Source organism: Cuculus canorus, chromosome 3 (assembly GCF_017976375.1).
Source record: "Cuculus canorus isolate bCucCan1 chromosome 3, bCucCan1.pri, whole genome shotgun sequence".
NCBI classification, from domain to species: domain Eukaryota; kingdom Metazoa; phylum Chordata; class Aves; order Cuculiformes; family Cuculidae; genus Cuculus; species Cuculus canorus.
Window position 1 is genome coordinate 45,953,700 of NC_071403.1, and position 22,521 is coordinate 45,976,220.

Genomic DNA, 22,521 nt, shown 5'->3' on the forward strand with positions numbered 1-22,521 from the left:
CATTTTTTTATGCCATTCAAGGTATTACAGGCAACACTGTAAATGCAGATCAGGGTTGCAGTAGCAGAACACAACATAGCTGAACAGTTGATTTAATGAGGTAAGAATATAACGCTGCTTTATTCATAGAATTTAAGTGTTGAAGGCCAGATAGTGTCACCAGTATTTCCCTCTGACTCTACATCCAGAATTGAAACAGATTTCTGTATTTCCTTAAAGTTTTGGGCCCAGATTTCACCTTCTACTCCCAGGTAACACTTTCCTGGATTCATTTTTCCATCTGCATTTCTGAGGTACATGCTGAGTAATTAGTTCAGGAGCCACAAAAAATATCTGATGTTCAGTACATTAAAGCTCAACATAGATCAAGGGACAGTCATGTTGGAGTCTTGGACAACACAGCGTGCTCAATGAAGCAGATGTTCACTCCTGCTTGGTGAACCATTCATGGACAGATAGAGTTCAGAGCCTTCTTTCTATGTTGAGATCCTTATACAAGGTACTCCTAAAGGCAGAAAAAATATTCCAAGAAACAGTTTTCATTGTGGAGATCTGTAGAACTAACCCAGAATTTACAAAGAACTAGCTCCTAACCATTTTGACTGTGAAATGAAAATCAGTCACTGCAAGTAGGTCAAAGTTCCTCACAGTCTGCTGAAGAAGACAGAAGAGTTGCATTCACTAGATTTTATTTCAACCAGAAAGTGGATGACTCATTACTCACTGAAAATCTAACAAACTTATAGCTGCCATGCAAGATGTTGGAGTGAATTTCTCCTTATCCTATATTGACTACCTCTGACAAATCACTGCTCTGGTCAATTCTTTAGAGGCAGGTGTTTTCAAAAGAACATTTAAACCTGAAAAAGTGTGTGAAGTTGTCAGACTAGCAGGAAAAAATTGCATGACCAGCTCTCCTCCCATATTGTGGTCCTAAATTTTTGTATCAGTAAATGTTTCCCTTTTAAACACTACTAATCTATCTGGCTTTGTTGTGTGAGATGGATGTGGAAGTCTGACTCTAGTAACTTTTCTGGGTTGCAATTAATTCCGGTAAAATTATTCCCAGTGTCTTAGATCTGTTCTGGTAACTGAACCACTTGCTGTCCAGAAAGCAAAATAAAGTCTCTGGAAATTCCATCAAGACAGCGTTTGTCTTTCCAGAAATCTTCATCTTTCCCTTTGTGGACTCAGTGGAGAAGCTTCAATTATCTTCTCCCCTGAGTTCTAACTCGGTCCCTTCTTATTTCCTCACACACAATCTTTTCATTCTTCAAACTATATTTGCCTAGCTTCTTGTTTCAGGAGTTGGGCATTTATTGCGTGCTCTCACAGAATAAGCAGTCCAGCCTGATTGTCACAATTTAAGCTTGAATATGAAAGGCTTCAGACTGAGAGTTGCAAGAATGAAATATACTGTCCAGCTTGCCACATTGTAGCAAACACTGAGCAGTTATGCAAGGACAACTAATATCATCCAGCATGTTCAACAGTTTTGCACTTGGGCTCGTATGAGCAATCTTGCAAAGACAATCTTGTCCAGCTTGCTGAGTTTAAATCATAAACTCCCTTTAAAGCCCTCTTAACAGTTAGTAGTATTCCTGAGACTTGTGTATGTGCAAAAAAAGTCAACTTTATTAAGAATAATTGATTATAACAATTTGTGACTAAATAAAGGTTTGGCAGTGACTGGGGATAAGATATTGTTTGTAAAAATACATTGAACATCAAGCACCTGAACACAGATAGGAGTGATATGTAGGTAAAAAATAGGTAGTTAGGGTCAAAGTATAGAGATGCAAATAATTTACTTGATGCTAAGATATGTATTTTTAGTGTGCATAACACAAAGGTCTTACCCCAAATGGGGCCCCAGTTTTGAGAGGCGGGAAGTTGAGGTCCAACCTGTCAGCTGATCCCCAAAGTTTTGATGAAGTTTTCTCCCCACAAATTTTCCCTTTGTTTTCATTTTTATAATAACTTGCATCTTTGGGGCGGAGTATTAGGTGGAACTTTCGTGATTAAAGTCATTAGGCCAAATCTTGATGACTGGTGGAGAAAAGGTTCTTGCTTCACATGCCAAAACTTAACTATGCATGCCCAGCAAGAGTGGTTATGGGAGTGGTTTGCCTCACAGGTAGGGATGAAGCAGGTAGCCTTAGATGTGGAGGTAGGTTTTAGCATTATAATGATATCACAAAGATGTTATAATGAGTACAGGTCAACTGGAGATCAGGATTGTCAGAGCAGTGGCTGCGATTTGTCTTTATGGAAAATAATTAAGCAGTTGTCATTGGGTACCGTGCTCCTTGCTGATAGCAGGTGCAGACTATATCTGTCTCCAAACATCCCATCCCCCACTTCACAGGGCAAGATGTCCTTGGTGCATTCCTTTCTCATGAAAAGTGTGTGACATCAGTGTGTATTGCATCTTTGCTGACCTTGTTTTCGAAGAAAAACTACCTTGCACTCAGGGTATGTGTGGGGGAATAGTTATCAGAAAACTTCACGGTTCCCATTTCTCCCCACATTTAGTTTTATTCCCACACTAGTCCTCAACCCAAAAGTTAAAAGACTGGACAACACTGTTATAGACACACCAGGAAGGAGAAAGGACCTGGCCAGATGTTTCTAGGGAGTTTCTTTCTGCCAGAATTAGATCACCATTTTTGGGTTTGGTGTTTTTATTTTTTTTTTAAATGGCTTTACAGTTGTTTCCTTTTTTCCATGTTCCAGCAGGGATGAGCATAAAGTATAATCGTGCCCTGCAGAGAACTGAGTGAGTTGCAAATGGATGTAGTGAAATTGCTTGCCATTACCAAGACCAGAACAAAATATGGGGGTCTGGGAATATGATCATCTCCTGCAAGGCCAGTTTGCCAGCACATCTCCTAAAAGCATTGCAAATGGGTGAGTAAGTGTGAAGAGGCTGGAAGGGAGAGATGTGTGTGATAAATAACACTCTCAAATTATCTCAGTGAAAATCAGAATTTTTGAGACATATAGAGGAAGTTGATTCTAGGCTTAGGATCTTTAAATATTGAATGATATTAAGATGTATAAATATTAGAACCCTTGACAAATATCTCTGTACTAAACATTTCTGAGAACTGTCATTTACTAACTTATCTTACAATCACAGAATAGTCCAAGTTGGAAGGGACTTAAAAAAATTATATAGTCTAAGCTTTCATGGGAGAGGCAGTCTAAATGAGATTATCTAGAACGCTGTCCAATCACGACTTGAAAATTTTCAGCAAAAAGGATTCTACTAGATCCTTGGGAGGGGTTATTCCAGTCAAAGGTTGCTCTTATTATAATTTTTTTTTTTTTCTTACATCAAGATAAAACCACTCCTAACGCACTCACTTGTCTTCTCTATGTGGCTCCTTGTGAAAAGAGAGTCTCTATCGTCTCTGAAGTTACCCTTTAAGTATTGGAATACTGTGATAAGTACCACAAGCCTTCTCTTTTCCAAGGAGAAAAGACCTACCTCCTTCAGGTTCTCCAGCCCTTTGAACATGTTTGCCACCCTCCTTTGGACCCTCTCCAATCCCTAGTATTCAATACTGGCTTTCTGTCTCTGGTAAACCAGATGGATTTGAACCGGTACTCTAAAGAGGAAACACCCAGCCTCAACGTAGCCATCATTTGAGTCATCTAGAGTTCAAATATAGAGCATAATTTTTTTCAGTAATCCTTTTGTAATATCTGGAAATTATTTATCCTGAAATGATGTATTTTAATTTATTTTCAAAACATTAAATATTAAACGTACTAGCATATGACCTCTAGATGTAATTAATATAAGAAATGATAAACCAGGCATATAATTAAATATCCTTTCCAAAAATAGAGTACTGAGGGAAGCAGTCATTAACTAAGATTATATTACCAAAAGGAAAAACATTAGTACAGTCAGTCATCATTGTGAACAGCAGCACAACAAGGTTCCTTCCTATGTCTGTGGATATCTATTTATAGTATAATGACATGAGCTGGAATGGCCACATGACATCTCTTCCAGTAGCTGAACTTGTGGATATCTATATCTGTAGAAAGAGCACAGCAGGCAATATTTATATTCCCTGCTCTTATTCAACTGAAAACTTGTGAACAAAAAAAAAAAGCCTCAGAAAACAAGAATGCAGTTTTTATTTACTGCTTTGTTTAAAAGAGTGTATTTTTAACTGATACACCTTTTATCAAAACAATATTTTCTTCTGTAAGAGAAATAGCCATCTCTCATTAAAAAGCACAGAGAAAACACAGACTATGCCAGCATGATACAGCACTGAACAATCAATTCTGTCAGGAATTTGAATTTAACGTCGTCTAGTTTAAATTCATATCTTTCAAAGAGGGTAGCAGTTGTTTTAATGTGATTTGGTTTACTAGAAATTGTATCATTTAAGTCCCTCATTATTCTGACCAAGCTAGGAAAATAACTAATTATGTGGTGGGGAAGGGAGACAGGTTATAGATAGTGTCTCTTCAATTCCATCCCTTTTAGACCATTCTGTGCAATACAGAGCTAGTTTTGGAGAGCTAAAAAAAGAGACTAGACTAATCTGAATTTGTGTAAAATAAAGAGGACTGAGCCCTTTGGGAACAAAATGAAAGCTGGCTTGAACTCAGTCTAGCTACATCTGGGAGGTGGAAGGATAAGAAGGCAGACAAATACAGCAAAAAAAAAGGAATGACAGAAATTGTCAGATGTGACTAGTAAGCAAGAAAATATCCTATCCTATATTGTCAAGTGAAAAATATACATGTATGTTCCAAATGAACGGGAAAAAAACCCCCACTTCAGACTGTCCGCAGTAAAAATTCTCAGCGAAATTAATGTGGTAAAGGTGAGGAGCAAGCTGTATCACTCATTTTTGTCTTGAATTACTCTGAATTTCCTGGGATCAGACTGCTGTGCACATTAGTGGAAGTTGGATCTGGGAGGCTTACTTCTGAAGAGAGATGCTGTTTGCTGCTCCCTTGTTGCAGAAAGGATACATAAGGTAATATATATTTGTATGGTGCCCATTTTTACTGGCATTTGCTGTCTGTTTATTCTGTTGATAGGCTGACTTGTCTTCTGGGGATGTCTCTAGAAAAGCTAATAAAGTTCACGAGTAATATTTCTTCCTGTTCGTTAGGTGCCTTTCAGCATAGTCCTTAGCATTTTAATCCTGGCCAGACGAAAATATGTTTGTTTCTTTGTTAAATTTATTGACTTTTCAGATTAGTATGTAGGTAATCTATGGCACAGTAAAAGCGTATCTCACCTGGTCTAGCACCAACACAATGACATCTGTAACTTAGCAAATGATACTTCAGGAAAACATCACGATGCATGGGCCAGAAAGTGCAAATCCACTCCATGAATGTCACCAGCATTTAACGATAGTGTTACATTGTTCCTTTCATGACAAGTTTCTTTGGGATCTTTAAAGCACTGTCCTATCTTCCCACTCCCCCATCTTTCTAAGATTCTGTGTGTTTGTGTTTCCAGTCTTCACACGTTGCTTTAGTTTCTTTCTTATTTCTATACTTTTATAGATGTGTACTTTCTCCACACTACAAGAATCCAACACCAATGTTCGTTTTCACATTATTTTTCACATTTTACAGTTCCGTAAGGGCTAAGGTTGCAAATCAAACACTACTGACATATGTGCAGCATAACTAAAATGCAATTGCTTGCAATGTACTTGTTCTAAACTGTCAAATTTTTCAGCTTTCCCAACTAGCAGATCGAGCATTGTTATCTTCTATTTATTGGAGATATGTACTATTCCTTGTAACCACATTGGAAGATACACCATTACTTACTTGGGCCTATTCATCTTACTTTTGCTTTAAATTTAAATATCTTCATACACCAAATATTTTTCTCTATTTGAATAAAAAATATATGAAAATTCTATAAGCTGTGTGTAAGCTTACACTTCTGTAACTGTAAGCTGTGCTTCCACTGAGGCTGATGATGTGTCTTCTTCCAAGATTGGCAGCTAGGCAATACAGATGTTTCCTCTTAAATTATGAAGCTTCAAAACCACACAGAAATTATATGTTAGATTGTTTCTGCTAGTGGCTTACTTATAGGCATGACATTCAGATCTTCCAGCATTTGTAGAGCTGAAAAAGTAGATCTGTTATTGTCCCAGGGGAACAAGCACTACTGGTTTTCAAATATGCAATATCAAATGAGTTTTCGTATGTCCAGAAAATGATAAATTACTTTCCAGAGTTGTAAGACACTATGTTACTACTGACATTGATGGTCGACATCAATGTCAAAGTTACAACTTTACTTTACACAGTTTAAATTCCACCAGCCCCCATGTTTATTTTTTTAAAAATTGAAAGTCCTTTTGTCAATAAATTCTAAGAAATTATAGATCTACTTGAGAGTATATTAGCTTCGTCATATAAGGCCTGGCATTAAAATTTGAAAATTAGAGAAAGCCTAATATTAGAAATCCACTGTTTAGAAAAGATTTATTCTAGTGATAGAGTCGAATGTTTCTAGGAAGATTTCTAGTCCTGATTCAATCATCTCTGGTTTTCATGCTCAAATATGTTCTCATAGGAATAAATCTGAGCCAAAGTAATAGATTTGACTCTTTTGCTCCAGCTGTGCACCACATGTAAAAATTGTATAGGACTTCCTGGACTTCTTGTTTTTATTTTCTTTGGCTTTTTTTTTTTTTTTATTTCAACATGGCTTAGTCTCCTTTCTCTTTCAATATTTCTACAAGACTTCTGCAGTTAAAGGAAATTTGGAATTATAGAAAACTTCTCTTTTTTGGTCAAATTATGGAAACAAATCTTATTGAAACTCTTAATGTGAGAAGGATCTTAAGTCCTGAATGAATGACAGATTTTATAAAGTGGGATAATTAGGTCAGGGCCAGCATCATAATCTCCTAGGGATCATGAGCGCTAAAAGTCAAAAGCCATGAAAATAATAATAATAACTTGAAACTTTCTTTTTCTCAAGAAAATAATAAAGGTTTATCATGGGAATATGTCTCTTTAAAATAGTAAGCAACTGTGGAATGTCTTTGGAACATGTTAAACATGGCATTTTCATCTTCATAATTTCCACTTGTTCCAGGAAATCTGTGAGTGTGAGATGCCAAAAAGACATTCCTATTTTTTCTTCTTCTTCTAGTCAAATGTTACAAAAATAAACTATACAGGAAATATATTATTGATCTTGTTTACCAACTGTTGAATTGATTTTAAGAAGCTGTGGTCAAAAATACTCTCCACTCAGAACAAAGAACAGAAATGCCCAATTCTTTGTATGTTTTTTCACAAACACATATCCTCTGCAAACTTCTCCTTGTCTATTAGAAAACATTCTTGCAATAATGGCATACTTAGACAACAGTGATGTGAGAGAAATGCACAGGCCCAGTAGGAAGTCCTCACCTTCATACCTGAAATTTCCTAGAGGAAAATACACTGATAGGTTCAGAGTGTCCTTACACAAGTTTGAAAGCATTTTAAACACTTCAAGTCTTTGAGAATTTCTTATCAAGAAATTAATTATCAAGTCTACTCTGTGTCATCTTCCCAAAGAAACAGTGCAAGTAAAAATAGGAGATATTTTTGTGTTTCTGTAAGAAAGACAGCACAAACTGACTTTAAATATATTTATTATCTTGTCTGACAATATTTGAGTTGGATTCACCAGGAGTTCATTACCAGTCTCATAGTCTGGACTGTCTGAGGGTCTGGATGACACACATACATGAGGTTGCAGGAGCTGCATTTCCTTCTCTGTAGCTGAGAAAAATGGGACAGGTTCCTCATCTTTTCTGCCTGCAGCTAGACCTGAGTTTGAGAGATGCTGCTCTCTGAATATGCTTTAAGCATTACTGGGTTATCTCCTCAGTCATCAGATTTCAGGCACCTGTGTAATCTTACTGCTGTTGCATAATGAATATTAATTCAAATCCTGCAGATTTCTTCAGTACTCTACTCAGCTTAGCAAGGCTGGCTGAAATACGGCAGCTGAGTCCTTCCCTCCCCAAATTACCTCAATCTTGTGTTGTTGTTCTTATGCTAGGCAAATCTGAGATTTATTGATTTTTCAACTCCACCCCCCCAAAAAAAAATCTCGTATGCAGGACTTCTCTTGGATTCTAATGATCTAGCTAGATTCATCTCAATCTAAGTGACAGAGTGTAAAGTTAGAAGGAAGATGTCACCTGCATTCCTGCATTTACCTTTCAGTACTGCATCTTGTATTTGAACCAGTGACCAAAGGCTTTCTTTACAGTCACTAGGAGAAAGTAAGAATCTGGTCTTTTTTTCAGTGTCTGATTTAAAGAGGGATGAACTGTGCTTATTTGCATGCGATCATAGAATCATTAGGTTGGAAAAGACCTTGGAGATCATCAACTCTAACTGTACCTGTTTACTATGAAATCATGTCCCCAAGTGCCTCATCTACCTGCTTTTTAAACACCTCCAGGGATGGTGATGCAACCACTTTCCTGGGCAGCTTATTCCAGTGCTTGATAACCCTTTCTGTGAAGAAATTTTTCCTAATGTCCAGTCTAAACTTTCCCTGAAGCAGCTTGAGGCCATTGTCTCTTGTCCTATCATCTATCACTTGGGAAAAGAGACCAACATCCATCTCTCTGCAACCTCTTTTTAGGTAGTTGTAGAGAGAAATAAGGTCTCCCCTCAGCCTCCTCTTCTCTAAGCTAAACAACCCCAGTTCCCTCATTCATTCCTCGTAAGACTTGTTCTCCTGCCCCCTTCACCAGTTTCATCACTCTTCTCTGGACACGCTCCAAGACCTCAATGTCTTCTTTATAGTGAGATGCCCAAAACTGAACACAGTATTCAACGTACAATCTCACCAGTGCAGAACACAGGGGCAGAATCACTTCCCTGGTCCTGCTGGCCACGCTGCCTCTGATACAAGCCAAGACACTGTTGGCCTTCTTGACCACCTGGGCACACTGCTGGCTCACGTCCCGTCTGTTGACCAACACCCCCAGGTCCTTCTCTTCCGTGCAGCTCTCCAGCCACTCTTCCCCAAGCCTGTAGCGCTGCACAGGGTTTTTGTGTCCCAAGTGTAGGACCCGGCATTTGGCCTTGTTAAACCTCATCTCATCGGTCTCAGCCTATCGATCCATCCTGTTCAGATCCCTCTGTAGAACCTCCCCACTCTCCAACAGGTTGACACTTCCTCACAGTTTAGTGTCATCTGCAAACTTGCTAAGGATGCATTTGATCCTCTCATCCAGATAATTGATAAAGATATTAAACAGGATTGGGCCCAGCAACGAGCCCTGGGGAACACTGCTTGTGACCGGCCTTGAATATATACTTCTCTTTTCATCTACTGTCCAATAATGTTTTACAAAGATGCAATAAATTTAGCTGTAGTGCTTATTAAATATGGAGTATGTGTCTTTTCAGCTTCACACTTGCTTGAGAACTACAAACCCTAGAATTACATTCCTGTATTAAGTCAGTCAGATTTGAAGTAAGGGCTCTCACACATGAGTGAATGCTCTACACTGTGCCATGTTAAGCAGAAATTTCATCCTGGGCCTAAGGTTCATTGACATGCATTTCTACAAAACTTATTTTCTTTAATTACTTCCTTGAGAGGATTGCATTCAGTTTGGTCACTGTTAACCCTCATCTGTTTAAAGTAAAACCTCTGACCTCACAACTGGTTTGTAAATACTTTTACCTCTATATTACTCCTAGAAAACTTTATTTTGTAGTCCTATTATCTTATCACAAGTCATCTTCTTTACTGATCATGTACTTATTATGAAAATAAGCTAGGCTGGGCACTGAAGTATGAAGAGGTGAAGCACTGGTTAACAAAGCTAAGGCTAGTCTGTAAGGAGTTATTTCTATTTGATCTTTGGTATTTTATGAGGGAAAAAACACAATATTTTCACATTGTGAATAAACATAAAGGAGACAACTAAGCCTTCAGCAAAACTTTCTTACTTTCTACCACATCTGGTCCTGAGACATGGAATACATTTTATGTGCAGGATGCAGGAAATAATACAAGGTTGAAGACGAATAAATTTATTATTTTTAGAGAAGACAGGACAGAACAGCAAAGAGTTTCTCCTATGTAACCTAGTTTCTAATTTTCTCTCGAGAACAGTGGGCACTAGAATAAAGATGTGATTTAGGCTACGGAAATTATGCTTAACTCTTTTTTGAGCAGTCCCAGAGAAAGATCTACTGCTCATTTTTCTTTTTAAAAGCACTGTATTGCAGAGCCCTAGAGTCTTTATGTTCCAGGAGGAATTAAAGAGATGATATCAGAAATGGTGCTGTACATTTCTAATTGCCACCTTGCTTTGTGTGTGGTGAGGGACAAATTTTCACAGCCATATACCTACTGTATCCCAAAGTATTGAAAGAATTGGTAATTTGTAATGTGACTCCTACAGTATCCAACACAGCTCCTGAGAGCTGGCAAGTGATATATTGTCATAAAAAGCTTATTAGAACTTTTTTTTAATAAGTTGTTGGTATTGGTGATTTTGACCTCCTCAAACTTTTGCAGCTCCTAAGAAGGGATGCAGAGCCAAGGGAAACTGTCTCTGTCCTATCTTGTGAACCTCGCAGATGGAGGCCTGAGAATGTGTTCAAAGTGAAAAGATATTGATTAAATTCTATTTTGTTTCTATCTTTCCCTTCCTGCAGGAATAAGTGAGGGGAATATCTCTACAAGGTGCCCACTTAACTTGGCCTTTAATTCAGCACAACTAGTTTCTTTCTTCTTTAGTCACAGTCCAAACACTTTCCTTAGGTTAGATACAATAAAAATCATTCTGCTATTGATGACATTTTGAGTTTGGATTTCAATCTAATAGCTGAAAAGTTTTTAGCATTGCCTGAATGGCTTCTTTGTCCTTTTGCTGTTCCTGGCATCTGAAAGGAAATGTTCTGAGTGTTTGTTGTCTGCCACCTCAGAGCAAATACTTCTCTGCCCCAGAGAGAATAGAATTCAGCAAACGCAAAACCTGGTCACTCTGTAAGTCTCTTCTGTGAGTCATTCTCACCATTTTCTTTTCCTGTGGTCATGATATCTGTATTTGAAAGTTTTTCTTTCTCGTGGTGGGTTGACCCTAGCTAGCAACGAAGTACCCACCAGCCTCTCACCCACTCTCTCTGCTGTGGGATGAGGAGAATATTAGAAGAACAGAAGTGGAAATCTCATACCTCAAGATAAGGACAGTTTTGTAAGTGAAAAAAAAGGTGCATACAAATGAAAAACAAAAGAAGAAATTAATTCATGCCTTCCACTTGGTAAGCAATTTCCAGCCTTTTCCAGCAAAGCAGGCCCTCAGCATGCTTAGCAGTTGCTGCAGAATAAATGTACACTAACTTGAATGTCCGCACCTCACCCTTCTCCCCCTCATTTCTCTAATCTTGTAGGACTGAACGCAATGTCATAGAATCATAGAATGGTTTGGGTTGGAAAAGACATTAAAGATCATCTAGTTCCAACCCCCATAACATGGACAGGGACAGCTTCAGCTAGAACAGGTTGCTCAAAGTGTCGTCCAAGTTAGCCTTGAACACCTCCAAGGATGGGTCTTTCTCAACTTCTCTGGGCAACGTGTTCCGGTGCCTCATCACCCTCACAGTAAAAAAAATTCTTGCTAATATCTAATCTAAATCTACTTTCTTTCAGCTTAAAACTGTTAAACGTCATCCTATCACTGCACTCCTTGATAAAGCCCTTAGTTCTCCTGTAGGCCCCCTTTAAGTACCGGTAGGCTGATAGAAGGTCTCCCTGAAGCCTTCTCTTCTCTAGGCTGAACAATCCAAACTCTCTCAGCCTGTCTTCATAGGGGAGGTGGTACAGTTCCCTGATCATCTCTGTGGCTCTCATCTGGACTCACTCTAGCAGATCCATGTCTTTCCTGTACTGAGGACTCTGGGACTGAGTGCAGGACTCCAGGTGAGTTCTTATGAGAGCAGGATAGTGGGAGAGAATTACCTCCCTTGACCTACTGCTTAAACCTCTTCTGATGCAGCTCAGGGTACAGCTGGCTTTCAGGGCTGCAAGCGTACATTGCCAGCTCATGTTGAGCTTCTCATTCACCAACGCCAGTGCTTTCTCTTCAGGGCTGCTTTCAATCTGTTCACTGCTCAGCCTGTAATTGTCCTTGGAAATGCTCCAACCCAGGTGCAGGAACTTGCATTTGGCCTTGTTGAACCTCACGAAGTTTGCACAGGCCCACCTCTCAAGCCTGTCAGGTTTCCTCTGGATGGCACCCCTTCCCTCCAGTGTGTTGACCATGTCACACAGCTTGGTGTCACAGGGAAATTTGCTAAGGGTACACTCAATTCCACTGTCCATATCTGTGACAAAGATGTTCAACAACACTCATCCCAACACTGACCTCTGCTTTATGCCCCTTGTCACTGGTCTCCACTTGGACATTAAACCATTGACCACTTCTCTTTGAGTGTGACCATCCAGCCAATTCCTTATCCATGGAGTGGTCCATCCATCAAATGCATTTCTCTTCAATTTAGGGACAAAGATGTCCTGCAGGATAGTGTTGAATGCTTTGCACAATTCCAGGTAGATTATGATGGTCACTTTTCCCTTATCCACCAACACTGTAGCCCCATTGGAGAAAGCCATCAAATTCACCAGTCTAGATTTGCCCTTAGTGAAGCCGTTTTAGCTGTCTCCGATCATCTTTTTATTTGTTATGTGCCTCAGCAGAGTTTTCAGAAGGATCTGTTCCATGGTCTTGCCGGGCAGAGAGGTGAGACTGATTGGACTGTAGTCCCCTGGGACTTCTTTTTTCCTCTTTAAAAATGCCTTGGAATGTCCCTTTAGCCATTTGGGATCAGTTGCCTTGGCTGCATCCCCTCCCAGCCAGCCTCTTGTGCACCCTCAGCCTACTTGCTGGAAGGACTAGAGTAGGAGTAAATAGAAAGCCTTGATGCTGCTTAAGCACTGTTCAGCAACAAACAAAACACTGGTGTGTTACTAACAACTTTTTTAGCCACAACTCCACCATAAAAGCTGCTACGAAGAAAATTAAGTCTATCCCAGCCAAATCCAGTGCACTTCCTCATAAATGGACGTGAATTCTGATGAAAATTCTCCTTGTTAGTCATCTGTCTGTCATTTTAATTGGATAGATTTGACCACCGAGGTTTCTTCTCTGCTTCTGAAGGGACAATAAATTTTCCTCACTTATTTGCCATGTTGAGTTGTACCTGCTGCTACTAAAATGTGAAGTCTTTATTTGAGATCCTAGTTTATCTGTAGCTATGATATTTGGGTAAACGGATTGGGTTTTTTTTAACAGATATCAGTGGACTATTTTAAGGAGCTAAACCAGCACAGAGTTTAGTATTCTCGGCAAATGCATCCACTCCTGTTAGAAAGTAGTACCCATACCCATTGTTGTAAGAAAGGTAAAATTATATGAATTCACAAGCATACATATTGCTGAATATCAAGGTGAGATTATTTGTTGGAAGAATTCTGGTCTAAGGACAAAGTCTGTGATGTTATGAAGAGATCACAGGAAAAAATTGCAGGCAGGTGGAGTTTTCTCCTACCTTTGTTTACTGGTGCAAATACATCTAGTACTGGCCTTTTTCATAAGCTATCCCTGCTACTTTGTGTTGTAGTACTTTCTTAAGCAAGTAGTTTAAGTTCTAATTAAACAACTTTGCTAAAACAAAGCCACTGTCTGTAAGCACCTACTATTATGAGCTGCTATTCCAGAAAATCACAGTTGCTTGTATAGTAACTTATTGTCACCCAGTTACTGTTACATTATTACCTTGGTATTCATTATTAGTTATCAGTAGCTGTGCTGATTATTGGCTGAAGAACAGCTATGGAATGGTGCACGCTTTCAATTCATAGAATGTGCTTTAATTGCACTGCTGGTACTAATTGGACAGTCTGTGTCGGGATCAAGGGGAGCTGAAGTCCTCTACACTTCTGATAATCTCTTATCTGTAATAACAGTCTGCAAAGTTGTGGTCTTTTGCTGCCCATAAATTGGGGCACAAGATAACAGGAAGGAGAAAAATGTGAATCATTAATGGACAGGAGAAAGTTTTGTCTGTCCCATGCTAGTGTTCAGCAGTGCGTGCATATAATTCTTATCTGTCATTCTGCTTTTACTGATTTTAGTGCTTTTACCAAATTTTGTTTGTTAGTTATCAGCGGAGATCTGTAGAATGCTTAGTTAGAAAAGACAGGCTAAAAAGGTTCTACTTAAGGAGCTCTATGAACATTGTTACTGAGGGGGTTGCTTAAGTTACAGAGCTAAGAGTGACAAGCTAATTAGCCGAGTACAGCAAACTCACTGATGTTGCTCCAGCAAATGGTTTACTTCACCTGACAATCAATAAAGACCAGACAATCAATAAAGACTGGTGCAGTAAACATCTCAAGATCATGAGACAGGCTTACATGGTACCCCGTTTATGGTATTGATGTGTTGAAACCAGCAACATTTTGTGGTTGGAAATCTGCAGGTGCAGTGACACCCTCTTTGGCATTCAGTAGAGCATAGCTATTTTTAATTCCCCCACTTAAACAAGAACAGCTTGAAAAGTTCAATTTGCCTATAAGTGGCTTGACTGTTTTGCCAACTGTGATATCTATTGTTAGTATCATATCAAAAGTAACTGAAATACTTTTTCCTTATTATTGCCATACTACACATACAACTTAACCTTTAAAGTGAAAATCAACAGATAGGACCGTGAGAAAATCCTTTTTGACAATGACTATGGCAAAACTTCTGGACTTTCTCAGCTATCATACATCAGCATAGTTTCATTGATAGCATGGAATAATGTTTATGAACCTCCTGTTGAGGATTTGTCTGGCCAATAGTTTATAATCAACCATCTACTGTGTGGGAAGACAACTAAATGGTTCAGGAAACTAACAATGGCTAATGGATCCCTTAATATTGCTTCAAATATGGCTTCCTTCTGCCACAAGAAGATCTAATTGAATAGCAGGAAAGATCTGATGACTTTCATTGCAGTTCTCACCAGAAAAATTTTGGTTTCCTTACCTTTAAAATGCAAAGAAAGGACTGAATCAGCATAGACACTTTCCTATTCCTATTACAGGTTCTAATGAAGCTAACAAAGCACTTAGGATCAGCAGCAGAACAGAATTTGTTCTGTTCATCTTTTGTGCTTAGAATTGCACTCTAGTCTACTCCTTTATCAGTAGCACTCATTTAAAAATGTATGGGATGAAGCACCTTGCTCCATGTTGGTACTCCTCTTTTACCTTCTCCCATTTTAATGTCGGATGTGGAATACAAGTAGTAATAGTCAAATTTGGAGCAATTCTTTTCAAGCTGTTTGGAGTCTTGTAAATTGCTGCTTCAGAGTACGCCAGACCTGCAGGAAGGTTTGTGCGCTTGTGCCTGTCTGTTTTGCAGCAACATCATCTGGCATAGTGAAACAAGTACTACATTTCACTCAGTAATAGACGCTGAAGTCTGACCTATTGCATACTATGGGTCATTAAATTCCCCGAGATACTCTGTAGCTGAACACAATAACCTGTGTTTCAGCTGAAGCACAGTGTGTTTGGGTAAAGCATAACTTTCCGAAAGGCGTCTGATGTTGTTCTTGAGACTGTAGGAGTTCAAGAATCTATTGATTCCTTCAGAGCTTGTTCCAGTGGTTTGCTTCCTTATAGTTAAGAAATGGCATGCTTTGTTTCGCACTTAATTTTCCTGACTTCGGTTTTCACCTCCCAGTTTTTTTTGTTATGTCTCTGTTAGATTAGAGAGCCCTTGTATTTTCTCCCTGTGAAGGTACTTGCATGCTGCAATCAAGTCACTTCTCAATCTTGTTGTTAAGTTACGGAGATTGAGCTCTTTAAGTCACTTACAGCACGGGTCAAGGGTGTTGCTGCTAGCTCAAGCATTCAAGCCTGTTGTGGTCAAAGATTATTAATTAATGCCATTAGAAATGGACAGTTAGTTGTGAGAGAGTGAGTTTCACAAACAACTCTCAGCGATAAGTTTAATAATGCTGACTGAAATACCTGTAAGCCAGTTATCTATAATTATGCATATACTCATGAAGACAGCGGATGCCACTTCTTCATTTTAAAGTGGGCTGTATAAGGGAAGAGTATTCAGTGAAAAGAATGAGAATTAGCAGCTTTACGGTATCACTATTCTCCCCCCCCCTTTTTATATTTATTTAAATTCTTCCTTCTGTCCTAGCACTTCCTCTTCTCCTTAAGTTTTTAAGTTCTGCTTTCTGATAATAATAAACTGATGGCATAATTACCAGGCATAAATTGTAGGTATCAAGCATCTTCTTGAAATTGCCTCCTCTCAGTTTCCTTGCAAGCTAGACTTAACTGTGAATATATTTAAGATTGAGAGATTGTTCAGCTTTTCATGTTTCTGCACCTCTGCAAAATAGTTTGGTAGCAAAATATCCAAATCTATATTTATACAGGAATGAGTATACTTGTTTCACTTGCTTCGATAATAATGTGCTGTCTCTGATTTTATTTCCACAGTAATTAGCAAACTACCCTTAAGGTATCATTCATCACAAGAAAATCCTAAAGGAATTTGTTTCTATTTGTAGACTGAAAGCAAGCCTGAGTTATTAGTTTCCTAAATTTTGGCTTTGTGAATACCTTAAAGCAGAAACTAACACACCTATGGTCAATATGGCCAAGTCTTTATGACTAATGTGTTGTGGAAATACAGAGAATAGTTTTTGAACCTGAGTGCTGCGTGATTCTCTTCTCTGAGTTGAATATATTCATGCAGAATATATTCATGTGCCATTCACACCGGGGCTTATGTTTTCCCTTGTTCTAGTTACTTGGGTACACAGAGCCAAAAATCATAATGTTATCTTGTCCTGTTCTATCCTATCCTATCCTATCCTATCCTATCCTATCCTATCCTATCCTATCCTATCCTATCCTATCCGATCCTATCCTATCCTATCCCATCCCATCCTATCCTACCCTACTCCTACCTGGAAAGTTTCTCTTTTCACTCTAGCCCATCGTTGTTGTTCGTCAGCACTGACCTCTTCACTGTCAGCTTTGTCCAATCTGACAGCAACTGAAGTGGGGAAAGACGTGGACAGAATAGAATTTGAATGAAATGCCTTCTCATTCACTTTTAGCAATGTCAGTTCCTGACCACACTTTGTACTTCAGGCTTGTTTGTTGCAAAGTTGACATTAATATTGGAAATACATTCAAAACAGAAGCCTATGAATCACTGGACTGTTTCAGTGTAGTTCCACCACCAGCAGAACACTATCTGTGTGTGTACACTCCACACAACTTTATCCTGCCTGACTGTGTGGCAACAGCATGAAGCAAAATACTGGATAGGATTACAGTATCAAACTGTGGTGGACTACAGTATCAAATCATGGTGATGATGTCAGCTTGCTTTTTGGCTGACTGCCCTGCAAAGGGGTAATAGGAAGGTAAAAGAACTTTTTGATTTATTGCTAAGACCAAATTCAAGCCAGAATTAGGATCAATAATGATCTTTAGATTGTAGTGACTAATGATAAAAAATGAATTTTTACTCTCAAACAAAATGTTTGGAGAGGATGTAAATATCATGCTATTTTTATCATTGCATTAAATGAGGTAGAGAGTGACTTGTTTGTGCTTTTGGGTGTCCATGCTGAGATAGTTTCTTACCCTCTGAGTTAGAGAGCAGGATGCGGACTGAAGCTGCAGTGTTCGCCCAGACCTGGCACCAGTATGGTTCTGGGAGTGTGCTGTTCTCTATGGGCAAAGCCCCTCCCAGCAGGCCAGGTCTGCAACCATCCCTCTCTCAGACAAGCAATCAGACATATGGTAGCATGTTTTTATAAGACAGCCAGCTCAAACTAGATACAACCCTGCTGCTTTCTACAGTTTTATTTTGGTATCTTGATTAAGGTTTCAGCTGATGGAATCTTGCAATTAAATAAGTAACTTTATTCTTCACATTTTTCTTCTGTTTCTCCAAGTATTTCAGTATAAAATTGTGAAGTATTTCAGTATAAAATTCAATAAATTGTTTCTGGTTTTTATTTTAGTCTGCAGAGAAGTATGAGCGTATGAGCAGAGTGTATCCTGAAGATACCGAAGCCACACACAAATAAAAAAGAAATATGATACATCATCATAAAAAAAAATATTTCCATGACTAGTCAAAATATCGTTATTTTTTTCTAAATGGTTCTGTGATTTTTGAACATTTGGGATTGCATTAGTTAATGCTGTAATAATAATAATTTGAATGGAATGTCTAGTCTTTTATGAAGCATGACATTTCTTGTTTCCATTCTTTGTTACACCCTTTTGAATCTCCTTGATATTTCTCTAACAATTCGCGGAATACTTTCAGGGCCAAATAATTCATTGCAACTAAAGCAATTAATTCCCCAACCCATCTATTAAGCACGCATTCTTGACATTTTGACATATCTTTGGTCTACCATATTGATGTTCTCCATGAAGTTTGGAATAGTATGAGGAGTCTCTATATCTTCAAATCACTGTTGGAAATGTACTAAGCATTCTGTTCCTAAACTGGGCTTTAGTGTATGTGTACAGTCACTAAGAATAGTACCACTGGGACATGATGCATATGTTTACTTTTTCCCTTGTAGAAAAATATTCTCTGACAGTCAAGAAGCCAAAGAAGAGTATTTGGCAAAAAAAAATTGATGAAAAATTCCTTATGAGAAATGGTTTAACTTTGTTCCAGACAGTATGATTTTGAATTTATTCATGCAGTAGTACAATGTTTCACTTGCGTACTTGAAAATGAGCTAGGGAGCAGGTTAACAAAAAATTAGGAAGATCACGTCTGTTTGCTTTCATGTCTGTTTAGAGAGTATGAGTCCAAAGAGACATAATATTTGATTCAGAGAAGTACGTTTGTCAGGCACACAGATATATAGTTCCTGACATGAATGATTTAGCAGGACAATGCAGCAATGGGGTCCCCAGAGGAAGGGAGTACATTCCATAGTTTCCTTGAGTTTTAGGGTAGGAAGAATGATGAAGCCGAGCATTTAGCCGGAGAGGCTTCTAATGAGAAAGAAGAGTACGTAAGAGGATGAGAATCCGAGGGCTGTTAGCAGCACTGGGAGGAAAATCCTAGAAATGCTGTGGCAGAAACCAAATTTTCAGCAGACACTCAGCTGCATCAGGGACAGAAGGAGAGAAAAAACCTTAAACTTTATTATAGGTGGAACTATGTGTCAATGAATTTTGGTCTCCACACACAGTGACAAGTGACTCCAAGAGAAGGTGATATCTACAGTATTTAGTCACTCTCTGGTGGAGTTTGGGCCAAGAAGGGCTAGCAGGGCCAAGGCAGAGAAGTCCAGTTAGCAATTCCCTTCATCAGACTTTCCCAAAAGACTCATACTGGAATACAGTTTTGGTTATCTTTTCCTGCATTTGTTGTCAGTTCTCTAAAAGCATTTATAACTTCTGTCAAATGTCCGTGTTGGTTAAAGCCCTATCTTGCTTAATATCTGGGTTAATAAGATCTTTTTCCCCACATTGCTTGCGTACAGGGCACAATACAATTTGTAGGTTGTAAATGAGAATTTAAGTATCTTCAGGTTTTGTCCCTGTGGTAACCATGGTACTCCTGAGGAAAATGTGTTTCATTCACATTTCAATTTTATTCGGATTTTACAGAAACTTCATGATTTTACCCACTGTTTTCAAGGGCTAAGCACAGAATAGTTCACAGCAAAAGTTCTCTCTCTTTTGATGACTGAGCAAGATTGTGGGTTTATAATGTTCTAGCTGTGGAGCTGCATCTTTGTTTCTTGTTGGGTGTATGGTGTAGGTTGTGGTGGGAAGGCTGTGTCTTATCCTCTTGTAAACTGGTTCAGGATTCAGGAGGAGGAGTGAGGATGGTGAAATCTGAACTTGTTACAAAGGGAGTTTCAGCAGGAGCCTCACCGAACGCGGCCACAAAGACTGAATGGGTCCATGTTTGGAAGGAAGCAAACTGCCCTCTGTTGGCCAGAAGATGAAATTTGGCCCTTTTCCTTTTTCACTTTGATGATGAGGGATTAAGTATTTGAATCTAACATTGTCTATTTGTCAGAAAAAGCAGATATGTGTATTTTTATAGGCTGTTACATTAAGAAGTGGTTAGTAAAAGATAAATAAACATGCAGATGTCCACTTTCATGCTGTTTAAGATATTCCCTGATTTTTCAGCCTTGCTACAACACTAATTAAGAAACACAAGATTTCAAATTTTCATTTAGGAGTATTTTCTATTGCATGCACTTTGGTACTAATTTTAGAAGTACCAAAATTAGTGCTGGGCTGGGCCAGTGAATATACACAAGTGTATAAGCTCTGTTAGTAGTGATTGCACACAGTGTGAGGGTAAACCTGAAAATAAAATGGATTTGGGGACCCCAGGAACTGGGACCTTTTCATGTTCTGAATTGCATATCAGTACTTTACTGTACTTGTTTCTTCAAGTCACCTCCTTGTGAGGTAATTCCCTCCTAAATCCAGGTGATAGCATAACATGACACGTCCACTGAAAACCACACCAGTTGATAGCTCTGGAAGCTCTGTGTGAACTGCTCACATTTATTGATCTTTGTAGATTAAGATAAAATTTCAAAGAATTTGCAGAGTTTGCTAAGCAAGCAAAAATGCTATATTCAAGTGTTTACATGTGTGATATGTTCTAAGTCCCGTAAATATTACTATATGATTCAGCTTTATGCTCCTATAACATACAGTTTTTTCATCAAATCTTAGTGCATTATGCTAGTGGAAAACCCAAACATTGAAGTGGCTAAATGAATGAATCACATCATCATGTCAAAAGGCATAATAAATCTAGATTATCCTATTATGCTCCACATTTGTCTCATGATTTGAGGTAATCTTTAACAATGGGAAAAAGTCAGTTTGAGTATGTTTCTATCTATACCTGCCTGCACTTCAATTCTGGATGACAGACAGTAATCAGTCATCCTGGATTGGCCAACAGAGTGTTGGGATCTACATTACTGCTCTGGCGGCTTGAGAGATATTTTAGGACCTTGAAGGGATGAAATGTGCCCCTTGCATAATCTGAGGCAAAGGGCAGACTCCTGAAAAGAGGAGAAACACTCCAGCTGCTTGGTTTTGCTTAAGATGGTCACCTGACCTTGACATCTATTCATGCCTATTAGTAACTATCTGGGATGTTTTTCTGCCTGCAAATGTCTGTACATTTTCTTTTGTTTATATATGATGTTACAGTGGGGTTGTTTTTTGCTCCTAAAATTTCCTTGCGAACTGATATTGCCCAGGAAACTGGCAACTGGTGAGGAAGCCAGGAAAAATAAAGAATTATAAGAAGAGCAAGGTTCAGGGTTTATTGACAAATGCTATGTTTCGAGTGTGTAACATGCAGTTCTCACTAAAAAGTTGTTGTCTTATACACCTAAATTACTTGCAAGTATTGCACAGTTGGAAGCAGTTGTTGCTATAGAAGCACTGGAGCTGCTGACAGTGCTGGCAGCAGGAACAGTAACAATAGCAGAAGGAACATGATTATCTTATGGGCTTGGGAATGAGAGTTTGCATGGGAAGGGAAGGGAAAGGAAGGGAAGAGAAGGGGAAAAGGAGAAAAGAGAAAATAAAAAGAAAAGAGAAAATGAAAAGAAAAGAGAAAGAGAAAAGAAAAAAGAAAAAGAAAAAAGAAACAAGAAACAAGAAAAGAAAGGCTTTATTGATTTTTATTTATTATTTTTCAATTTACAAGTTTGTTCTGAACTCATCCTAGGTGGATCAAATCAGCTGAATTTGCAAAATGAGGACAGGATGATATTCATAAAAGTTTGAGTTTTTTAAAAAATGTTTTGCAAATAGCTGCCAAATAGAAAAAAGATGAAAGTCAAGCAGTCCCAACAGCAACTGGAAGAGGCAGTAGCTCAGGTGTGTCTCTGGGGGAAGGAAAAAGAAGAAACCTCTACACCAGTAAGAAGGACTCCCTTCAGTTGTAAAGGACTTTTGATGGAAGTGTGTATAGACAAGAACTTGCACAGAAAATCACTGTTCAGTCTCTAGTTCTATATCATGAGCTCTTAAAAACTGATGTCTGTTATGTGGAAGAAATCAGTGTGCAACAGCTTTAAATGTTCCTCTTCTAGAAAGGTATACTTGCAGGTCAGAAGGGATGGGTGGGAATAGTACTCTAAAGGAGCAGATGATACCCTTTATTTCCTCACCAGATTTAAAGAATTGGTCCCAAGAAGCCATTCTGTGCTCTCCTTGCACAAGCAAAGTAGGAAGGTACTCTTCCTCCCCCAAATTTTGTTATGGTCTTTAGTTCCTGGCTGTTTGCCACTCCTTTTGACCTGTGTTATCCAACCAACCGCCTCTCTGCTGCATATTCCTGGCCCACCTTTTCAGGGCAGAGTTTCTGCCCTGTGTGGCACTGCTTTTGCTTTTCTTTCCATAGAATATGA